Raw genomic sequence first — 10651 nt, forward strand, 5'->3', positions numbered from 1 at the left:
GCTCCGGACGCGCAGGCCCAGCGGCCATGGCTCACGGGCCCAGCCGCTTCGCGGCATGTGGGATCCTCCCAGACCGGGGCGCGAACCCGGTTCCCCTGCATCGGCAGGCGGACGCGCAACCACTGCGCCACCAGGGAAGCCCCTCCTCCCACATTTTTGTTGAATACCAGATTTTAAAATTTTTATATTTTTTAGTGCTGTACTTGGTTGTATTACTTTAAAGAGCATTGGTCTGAGTTCTAGTAGTCTTTGAGGCTCATTTTAAAGCTTTTGAGTACAAGTCTAGAGCAGCCTTACTCTAGGGTAATTTATCCTTACTTCTAAGGCAGAGGCCTCCTTGGGCCTCAACTGGGGCTCAAGTATTCAATGAGGTTTCTGGACCCTGGCTGGTAAGAACTAAAACAATCCCTTCCTCTGTGTGGATTCTAGAAGCTGTTTATTTTAAAGTTCCCGTAGAATCATTCCTTTTCTAGCAGTAGGACTTTGACTAGCCATGTAGAATTTCAGTCAATGACTCTAAGAAACCTTTTATATATTTCTCTTACTCTTTCTCTCAATAATTTCCTCTTCTCCCATCCTCTGCTCCCCAAATTCTAGTCCCTTTAACTTCTACAGATTTCTATCTCTTCTCCGTAACTTAATAAAACTATGGACTTTGGATACCTCTTCTTTGCTCAGCAGGTTGAGGGAGGCATATAAATCAGTGTCACAGCTAAACTTTGGAAGGGAGATTTCTTTGCTTTGAGTTCTAAATTTCTAAGTGGTAGACTCTGCACAGTGAGGGTGGATTGGCTATTCAGGAGAATCTGAAATCATGAAATTTTCTCTTTTACTATTTTTTGTTTCCTCTATTGACTCTTTTTGAATAAAATTGATTTTTTTAAAATGATGGTCTATGGTTGAAGCAGCAATACTCTAAGTCTTTTAGGGTATTGATAACTCAGACTTTAAAGGCCTTTATAGATACCCAAATCAGACTATCTGTTTGACATTCATAAGGAAGGTTAGAGAGAAAAAAATAATCAACATTTGGATTAGCTCTATGTAACACTCTATTCTAGATGATAATGCAAATTCACAAATGAACTTTGGCAGTGCTTGCAACCATTCGGGTAAGATGTATTAAATTACTTGTGGGCAATTCGAGAACTTTGAATGCTGTAATACATAAATATGATTAGTTTAATCTAGGAAACCTCATTAATAAAATACAATCAGACTTCATGAGCACACTGTGTATGTAAGGATTCTCACTTCTGCTTTAGGAATTCTAATAGTTCGTTGGTTTAAAAAGCAGTACTGTCTTCTTCCTATGTATTGATATTAGTTTTCAATTTGCCAGCAACGATATCTTTTCTATTATAAACATAAACTATTATATTTGGCATTTTTATATATTTGCCACCTGGGCCTTTTACTCATCTGACATGGAACGGATGTAAAATAAAGGAACAGAAGAACTGGATTTGTGATTTGTGCTCAGTTTAGTGGCTGTGGGTATGTCTCTTAACCTTTCTCAACACATTCTTCTCAACTATAAAAGGAGACTAACTTATAACTCATAGACTTTGCTAACATCAACTACAGAAACCAATGTGAAAGAGTTCTAGAAATGAAAAAATACTTTGCATTAATTATTGACTATCTATGCATTAATTATTGACTATCTAAATATATATTTATATATTTCGCCATCTTCTCAAGAATGAGTGGGTCAAGGACCTAAACCCTAAATCGGCAGTTTAATATGGTTGTACCATTCCCCATGCTTGACTTCACAAATCCCATAGCTTTAAGGTCATAAAAAGAGATAATGGAATACACTATTGCCTGCTGAAGTATGGGCCCTGGACTCTTAAGTTTACTTAACCAGAACCCTTCACATTTTGGTTACTTTCAATTCACTTAGCTTTTGGAATAGAGCCCCAGTCCCTTTTTAACTCATTAGCCTCACAGATGGAAAATGAAAAGGAAGAACAATGTGACATCATTCAAAAGACCAAAGAAAAATAAAAAATATTTCAAGACATATGGAACTTTTGAACTTTTAGTCACTCTCCTGAAAGCTCCAAACCCGAGCACTAAGACTCAAAGCGATAAGAACAACTGGTCCCTTACAAGAGGCCCCCAACACCAAGAGATCTACCCGTGTCATGTCCAGACAGAGCAGCAAAATCCACATCCAAATATAAATTGGAAAAACTCCTTTAAAAATAATAGTTCCAAGGAACGATATGTTTTTTTTCAATTCCCCTCATTCAGAGAATACCACGATTAATAATGACTTAAGGAGATCCTTTCAGTGTTCAGTATAGTGTCATGTGCTATGAGGCATACAGAAATAATAGAATACATGAAATTTAGAAGTGTGTAATGATCAGATAACTCTAGGACAAACACATTATTTTTAACAGCTTTCTAGATTTTCATTTACTGGTTTATTTTTGTTTTGTTTTTGTTTTGTTTTGTTTTCTTTAGGCAAATTCCTTTTTCATCTACCTAGAATATATTATGGAGAATAGCCTGACTTGATTCCCCCCCACACACACATCAGCAGTGGATACTCAACTAACCCAAAGACATTTATTCAATAATTTATCCTTCACTACTCAGTTGAAATATGACTTTTTCATACATATTATGTTACTATTATATACAACTTACCTATGGGTCTTACATAAGCATAAACTCAGCTCTCTAATCTTTTATTTCATTGACTTTTTGGTCAAATCTGTACCATATCACAATCACCTGATTAATAGTGTTTTAATATATAATATGTAGTAAGGCAAACCACTATCCTTATTCTTCTTTCTTAAAATTACTTTGACTGTTCTTGCACATTCATGATTCCTTATGAATTTTAATATCAGCTTCTCAAGATCTATACATATTTGACTTCTTGGGCAGTATGGAGGGCATAATAAACTGCTCCCTCTTTTGGAATAAAGAAAATACTTCAGATCTGTGGTCAATTTGATAAACATTCTCTAAATCATTACTTTGTATCAGGCAATCTGTTAGACATGAGGTCTAAAAGAATTAATTAAATGAGAAAACATCTTGCTCTCCTAAGACTTTACTCTTATGAGGACGGCACAGAAACATAAAAGGATGAGTGGTCTAAAAGCATTTTCTGTAGTTACTTCCTGGGCAGTGTTTTCTATTATTCCCTGCAGTGTGTACCATGGCCATTCTCCCACCCATGAGACACTCTATTGGATTTTGCTGTTCAACTCTTTCTTGTTGAATTATATTTCATGCTAAACTTACACATGCACTGTTTATTTTTTTAATGCATTGTGTGCCTTCTATGGGCTACCTCCTGTAGTTGGATATGGAAGTAGTCCATTCCCTCTAGGATCTGATGATCTAGAGATAGGGGCAGGCAGGGAGACAAGTACAGTAGTAAATACTGTGAAAAAGGAGTGCAGGATGCAATGAGCACCAGAGTGTGGGCAGGACACTGAATTTTGGAGATTAAGGACTTCCTCTCACACTGCTGGCTCTGAGCCTCCACTCTCCCATGTACCACTGTGGAAGGTTGAAGATGTTACTTACATTCCCTGAGTCTCAGCTTTGATCTGTAAAATGAGGGTAATAGGGCTTCCCTGGTGGTGCAGTGGTTAAGAATCCGCCTGCTAAGGCAGGGGACACGGGTTCAATCTCTGGTCCGGGAAGATCCCACATGCCACAGAGCCACTAAGCCCATTCACCACAACTACTGAGCCTGCGCTTTAGAGCCCACGAGCCACAACTACTGAGCCCACATGCCACAACTACTGAAGCCCACATGCCTAGAGCCCATGCTCCGCAACAAGAGAAGCCACCGCAATGAGAAGTCCGCTCACTGCAATGAAGAGTAGCCCCCGCTCGCCTCAACTAGAGAAAGCCCGCGTGCAGCAACAAAGACCCAACGCAGCCAAAAATAAATAAATAAAATAATAAATTTATTTTTAAAAAATGAGGGTAATAACAGGACCTTCCACATAGAGTGAGGTGATCCATGCAAAACCCTTAGAACAGTCACAGAATAAGTGCTCAAAGAATAATAACTACTATTAGTGTTGTTATTAATGGTCAGGGAAATTTTTCTAAAGGAGATGAATGCTTCTTATGAATCCTTAGAAGGATGAAGAAAGAAGAGCTAAGGGAATAATTTTATAAATTACATTGCTAGCCATTAGGTTCAGCCCAATATCAAAAATCACCAAAATTCTACATGGTGGTTATTTTGATGCACATTTTTACAGATGAGGAAACAGGCCCAAAGAAGTTAAGAAAGTTTCTCAGTATTGTCCAGTAAGAAGCAAAGATGGAAATCAAATGTTACAGTTCTGATTTCACATTGTGCACCTATTATTCTAAATAGGGATGCCTGCTTCCTGCCCGTTAACTACTCATAATAAGATATGAGTCACTAGGACTGTTAAGGCAGTGCACTGTTAAGGCAGTGCACTGTTAAAGCAGAATCTGAGCTTTTCTCTGCCCACTCATCTAAAATGCCTTTTGTTCTGATGGCACAGTCTTTACAACTGGTAATGGAAGAGAAAGGGAAACGTATTCATTTCAATTTTATTTTAAAGGAATGGTAGAGTGAGTTAGGCTGGGGGAAGAATTTTGTCTTTTGACCAGTGTAACGAGAATTTTAATCTTGAAATCTTTTTGAGAACACTGTCAGGCTCCAAGGAGCAAAACTAGAATACAGTCACTTCTCTCAACATGTGCTTAGGGATTGCAATAAAATGAAAATTTCTACCCAATAGAAAGCACAGTTTGAATTATTGATGGTCTGACACTCTTGTGTGGGTTTTGCCTTTTAATGCTGAGTTACATGCAAATTTGGTGATGTTAAAAAGCCATATTATGCCAATTTTTCTTCCTTATCTTAAAGTTTCACATTCATATCCTGTGGCCATCTGCAGTGTCTCAATGTAACAATCCATCTGCTTGATTTTAAACCTATTCTATCCATGCCTCAAGCATAAAACATGCCTATCTACCATGCCAGCTCAGAAAAATATTTGCTTTGGAAAAATCTAACTAGTTATTGTCCATTATTTGTGTATGATAACCTCTGGCCATGCACCTTAGTTAGGAAAGACCTTGAATTGTTTTTTCTGGAGGGCATTATTTGAGGTTAATTTTCACTTTTGTTTATTATTACACTGTTTCATCACCTGGAAATTACTCTGAAAATACCTGGAGGAATAACCAGTTCCATGTTAAAGTACTCTTCTCCATAACAAGAGAGTATAATTATTTATTCACATGTCCATATTTATAATTTGCTTTCATAACAGAACACACATGTAATTTCACAAAAATCTACTGCATTGCATTTGTACAATTTAAAAGAAACTTGATGATTTCTTACTTCAGTGAATTTTGAACTATAGGCATATCAGTATTTTATTATCATCTGCTTTACCATTAACAGCAAATTCAAAAAGAATGACTCCATACAGCCCATTCTACAACATTTTGACCCAGCAAGTGTATGCTTTTTCCCCAGAGACTCTTTTACCCAGATAATTTACCAGTTACAAGTTGAATGTGCTACCAACAAGTTTTTGAGCTTTTAAATAATACTTCTTTTCTTTGTATCTAAGGTATTTTATTAACAGAATCTGACAATTTTAGTATTACCTAAATCTTCCAGAATCCAAATTCAACATTAGTCACCAAACCCAACTGAATTTTTCTTACAGTTTTATTGAGATAAAATTGACATACAGTACTGTATAAGTTTAAGGTGTACAGCATAATAACTTGACTTACATACATTATGAAATTATTATCACACTAAGTACAGTGAACACTCATCTCATATAGATACAAAATTAAAGAAAAAAATTTTTCCTTATGATGAGAAATCTTAGGATCTACTTTCTTAACAACTTTCAAATATAACATACAGCAGTTTTAATTATATTTATAATGTTGTACATTACATCCTTTGTGCTTACTTATCTTATACCTGGGAGTTTGTACCTTTTGACTGCTTTCATTCAGTTCCCCAACCTCCACCTCTGGTTACCACAAATCTGACCTCTTTTTCTTCCTTTTATTTTTTATTTTATTTTTTATTTTTTGACATCTTTACTGAAGTATAATTGCTTTACATTGTTGTGTTAGTTTCTGCTGTATAACAAAGTGAATCAGCTATACGTGTACATATATCCCCATATCCCCTCCCTCTTGCATCTCCCTCCCACCCTCCCTATCCCACCCCTCTAGGTGGTCACAAAGCACTGAGCTGCTGATCTCTTTTTCCATGTTTGTTTGGTTGTTTTTGAAGTATAGTTGACCTACAATACTATGTTAGTTCCTGGTACACAACATAGAGATTTGATGTTTCTATACATTTAAAAATAAACACCACGGGCTTCCCTGGTGACGCAGTGGTTGAGAGTCTACTTGCCGATGCAGGGGACACGGGTTCGTGCCCCGGTCCGGGAAGATCCTACATGCCGCAGAGCGGCTGGGCCCGTGAGCCATGGCCACTGAGCCTGCGCATCCGCAGCCTGTGCTCCACAATGGGAGAGGCGACAACAGTGAGAGGCCCGCATACCGCCAAAAAAAAAAAAAAAAAATGAACACCACAATAAGTCTAGTTACAATATGTCATCATACAAAGATATTACATAGTTATTGATTATGTTCCTCACACTGTACATTTCACACTTATAACTCACCAAACTTATTTTGCAGAGGCCCGCATACCGGCCAAAAAAAAAAAAAAAAATGAACACCACAATAAGTCTAGTTACAATATGTCATCATACAAAGATATTACATAGTTATTGATTATGTTCCTCACACTGTACATTTCACACTTATAACTCACCAAACTTATTTTGCAGCTGGAAGTTTGTACTTCTTAATCTCCATCACCTATTTCTTTCCTCCCCCTACTCTCTTCCCCTCTGGCAACCAACTGTTTGTTATTTGTGTCTGTAACTCAGTTTCTGTTTTGTTATCTTTGTTTTTTGTTTGTTTGTTTTTAAGATTCCACATATAAGTGATAACATACAGGATTTGTCTTTCTCTCTTTCAGGCATAGTTCCATAACTCAATTCACTTTTCCATCCAAGAAGTAATGTCTTACAAATTGCTCTTGCATCTTGATCAAATAAAACATCCTGAAAATAGGGGCTTCCCTGGTGACGCAGTGGTTGGGAGTCCGCCTGCCAATGCAGGGGACACGGCTTGGAGCCCTGGTCTGGGAAGATCCCACATGCCACAGAGCAACTGGGCACGTGCACCACAACTACTGAGCCTGTGCTCTAGAGCCCACGAGTCACAACTACTGAGCCCGTGTGCCTAGAGCCCATGCTCCGCAACAAGAGAGGCCACCGCAATGAGAAGCCTGCACACCACAGCGAAGAGCAACCCCCGCTCAGCGCAACTAGAGAAAGCCCACGCGCAGCAACGAAGACCCAGTGCAGCCAAAAATAAATACATTAAAAAAAAAAAGATCCTGAAAATAAATTTGTCTTAGTCAGGAAACTCAGCAACAGAGCTAGAATATCAACTCGAATGAAGTTTTCAATTACTTATATCTTAAATGGAGTTGGTCTACTATTGCTTAGATTTCAGACTCTAAAATATCATTTCCCTCTCAATGGGACCAGGACTCCTGTTTGTGACAGGATAAACCTACAACGTCCCATCATTCCAGAAGCTATCAGAGTGGGAAGGTCATGTCAAAAGGACTTAGGACCAATTCAAAGAAACTTCCTGTCAACCCCCAACCAAAAAAAAAAAAAAAAAAAAAGCAGTGAGGAACAAACAAAATGAAATAGAAAACATGGTGTTTTAATATAGATCACTCCATATTTTTTTTTTGATCACTCCATATTAAGAGTAAAAAAGAAAAAAAAACGTTGGTCACCTTTTAAGCATGCTAGAAGCATGCTAGACAAGTAACTCATTATTTTAAAAAGTATAAAACATAAGTAATGCCTTTGCCAGTAGGGTAACCGAATAATTGATTACAGAAAATTTCTTATTTATGGAAGTATTACAGCTGATAGTGAAGAATAGATGATAGCATATCACCAGTTTTCAACCTGCAATGGGCCACCATGGATCTAGGCAACGATCATCAATGGCTGCTAACTTCACAGAACATTCCGAGAAACTTAAGAACTTTCTGCATATCAATAGTTTACCTTCTAGGTTTATGGTGTTAATAATGGAGGAAACTGCACCTGAGCTATGAATGTAGAGCATTTCCTAGGAGTTTGTTGTTCCTGTTTAAACCTATCAGCACAGTGGATCTGTTTTTCCTTCCTTTCTCCAGCCAGCTTTCTGCTTGTAAACATAGAATTTGTATATCATGAATAGAGCAGGAAAACCCAAAGGACTACAACCTAATTGTAATTTCTAGTTTCTACAATATCTCTTCTGACTGTTATTAAGTTTCAGTCTCTGCTGAGACTGGTCTGGTTCACACTCACCGTAACTTCATCTCTGAACAATGGCAGTAGCCACCTGACTATTCTTTTATCTACTCTGCCACCAGAATTGGCTTTCAAGATCTCTGGGACCATCGCAATACTTCATTTTTCAGAAATTTCCCAAGATTTCGTCCATAGAATGCACCTATACCAACTTCTTCTGGACTTAATTCTTTCCATTTTACATTCTGTTACATCCCTCGTTGTAATTTACACTCTCAGTAGAGTCAGCTATGCCCCAGGTCTCATGTGATCACATATGCTGTTCCATAAGCCTCGACTACTCTTACACCTAGTTGTATCTTGTAGATTTCAACTTATTAACACATTTCATGTGCGTGTGTGTGTATGCATGCGCACACACATGGGCTAATACCTGAAACTGTAAAAAGTTGGATACTTGCAATAGGAAAGCATTTATTAATGGGCTTAAAGTCTGTTTCTGCTCCAATGCATGTGTCTGTAATGCAAATTGGCTCATATCCAATTAGTATATAGAGGATTGATGCCAATATAATCTAGAAGTCAAGCTGATTTAGTCACAATTTTTTCCATTGATATTATTATGCTCCAATTTAGAGCAGCTAAATGCAACATACACAAAGACAGCTGAACACAAACCATAGAGGAATGGATTATTGTACATGATGTTTATTCACCTCATTTTTTTTTTTTTTTTTTGTCTTGGCTCAGTTTGGACACAAGTCCTATCCCATCTTGCAAGTTCTTTCCACATAGTTTTCCTTAATCTGTGTGTGTTTTATCCTTGTCTCTATAATTTAGCAGCTTCAAACTTGTTTACACCCTTCTGGCATTGAGAGCGTTAACCTTTATTTTAATGGAAAATTTTAAGATATTTTCTAGCATTTTTTTTTCATTTTGTACAGTTTAATTTTTTTTTTACTGTGCTACTGTTGATATTGTATTAGTGTCATACTGTATTTTTCAGAAAGATGTCTTGGTTTTAAGTGGTTTGTTCAAAATTCTATTTTCCCTATTGTTCGGTTATTATTTTTTTTCAGAAGACAAGGCTACTTAGGGATGCATGTACCATGTTACAGCACTCAGTTCAGTAATGTTAAGGAGAAAACTTATAGCTCTTCAGAAGGGGTTGCATCAGTCTCCCTCCCCCCTCACATGAGGATATGACTTACCTATGTTGCCCCTTCACTTCTAACAAACAGGAAGCTTGTTTAATCGTTAGTCTCCTTTGTCTCAGCTTCATTTAACAGCCCTGACACTGTGTTTCCAAACCTTTAATTTGTCTCTGACTTTCGCTTTATTATTTTGCCAATGTTCTAAAAATGATTACTTTGTAATCTGTGATTAATAGAATGGCCCCCTGTATGACCTTACTATGTGATGGTTTTGAGTATTTTCAAATACATCTTATAAAACAAGCCATCTTTGTAGGATTCACTTACTGGTGTCTCACAAATAATATAAGGTCCATCAACAGCAAAGCAGTGGATAGTTCATACTTTAACGGGTAAAACTCCACCTGTGTGCTTTGAAAATGTCAGTCCCCACCTGACTTGACTTGGGCATTTGAGGTTCCAAAGTCCAACACTAGTCCACTCTGCTCTTCCCAGTCTGTGGCTAGTAAGAGCTCCATGGTAAGGATGTGAATGGTGAGGTCTGGACATGGTCTCCACCGCCTTCCCAAGGCCAGTGCACAAAGCTAACAGCCCTGAGGACCTCCATGTACAGCATCCTGGCTTCTCTCTTCCTCCTTCCAGCCAATGTGGCCTGCTCAGGCCACCCTTTGAATTTCAGATTTTACTCCACTCCCTCACTGGATCTGAATTCCATCGTAAGCTCCAGCCAGGTAAACTGGGAACTTTGTTCTCTGAGTTACTTTTTTTTTTTTTTTTGTGGTATGCGGGCCTCCCCCTGCTGCGGCCTCTCCCGTTGCGGAGCACAGGCTCCGGACGCGCAGGCCCAGCGGCCATGGCCCACGGGCCCAGCCGCTCCGCGGCACGCGGGACCCTCCCAGACCGGGGCGCGAACCCGGCTCCCCTGCATCGGCAGGCGGACGCGCAACCACTGCGCCACCAGGGAAGCCCTGAGTTACTTTTTTTGTTTGTTTGTTTTGGTTTGGTTTCTTTTTGCGGTACGCGGGCCTCTCACTGCTGTGGCCTCTCCCGTTGCGGAGCACAGGCTCCGGACGCGCAGGCGCAGCGGCC

The sequence above is a fragment of the Physeter macrocephalus genome, chromosome 12, assembly GCF_002837175.3.
Source record: "Physeter macrocephalus isolate SW-GA chromosome 12, ASM283717v5, whole genome shotgun sequence".
Lineage (NCBI taxonomy): Eukaryota > Metazoa > Chordata > Mammalia > Artiodactyla > Physeteridae > Physeter > Physeter macrocephalus.